This window comes from Mus caroli, chromosome 6, assembly GCF_900094665.2.
Source record: "Mus caroli chromosome 6, CAROLI_EIJ_v1.1, whole genome shotgun sequence".
Classification (NCBI taxonomy): Eukaryota; Metazoa; Chordata; class Mammalia; order Rodentia; family Muridae; genus Mus; species Mus caroli.
Window position 1 is genome coordinate 982,778 of NC_034575.1, and position 1,262 is coordinate 984,039.

Sequence of the window (1,262 nt, forward strand, 5' to 3'; positions counted from 1 at the left end):
AAGAAAGAAAGAAAGAAAGAAAGAAAGAAAGAAAGAAAGAGAGAAGCATTGGAAATGTAAATGAGGAAAATACCTAAAAAAATAAAAATAAAATCATAATATCAAAAAAAGAGAAAGAAAGAAAAGAAATCAGATGTGCAGTATTGAAATGCTTTCTTTGCTCAGTACTTTTATAAAAAGCTTTTCCTCCACATTATTTAAAAAACAAAACAAACAAACAAAAAACCCAAAACTCTCTCTCTCATCTAGCCTAGAAGAGACTTGAACTGCCAGGGTGAGAGGAATTGGGGGGAACCGGGAACTGCTCAGAAGAAAAGCGGGGAGGAGAGAAGGGATTGTGGGAGGAGGTGATCTGGAGGGAGGCAGTGAGTGGGATTTAAAGTGAATAAGTAAGAATTAAATTAAATTTTCAAAAATGCTTGTCTCTCAAATCAGTATTTTTCACAGGATTTAAATAACCTTATTGAAATGTTTATTCTCTTCTGTTTCTAGCATTTTTTTAATTTAGAAAGAGAAGCCAGTTAGCAATATCCAGAAGCGTTTGCTTATAGCAGCTGCTGATGGAGCTAACCTATTTAGAAATTCTTCCTCACTGGGAAGCCGAAAGGGGGAAGGTTTCCCAAGGAGTTCGCCAGTTCCTTCTTCATGAACATAAAAATGGCTTGAAGATGCTGTTTCTGCTGTGACTTTGGGGACAGAATGTGAGTCTGAATAGGTCTCTCCAGCCTCATGATGGATGCTCCGCAGACCAAGAGGAGCCTGTGGCCCCGGGGAACTTGGAAGACTCCAAGAAACTTTGGGAAGGAGCACTCACTATGTCTCCGCCGCTGTCCTGGACAGCCAAAGTCTCCTACTCCAATTTTTCAGAGCCAAAGTCTCTTCCAAGGTGGGGAGAGATTGCATCTGTTCTGGATGGGACAGCTTGGGATGTTAAGAAAGAGGTTGTGTACGCCCTAGGGATGATAGGAGGTGTGAGGATGCAGGCAGAGGTGCCTGGCAGTGCCTGTGGAAGGGGTCATAAATAGGCAGCAAGGCCAAGAAGGCTGAGTGTTCACTGATCTGTTATCTGGTCCAGGCTCGGCATTTGAGTCTGGCTGGATGCCGAGTCTGGCTGGTAATCCTTCATGGTGTCTGTACATGGGGCTGGAAATGGGGCTTAACCAAAGTAAATGTAATAATGTACAGTTTATCTCTTGATGCCTGCTCCCCTCATCAACGAGAGAGAGAGAGAGAGAGAGAGAGAGAGAGAGAGAGAGAGAGAG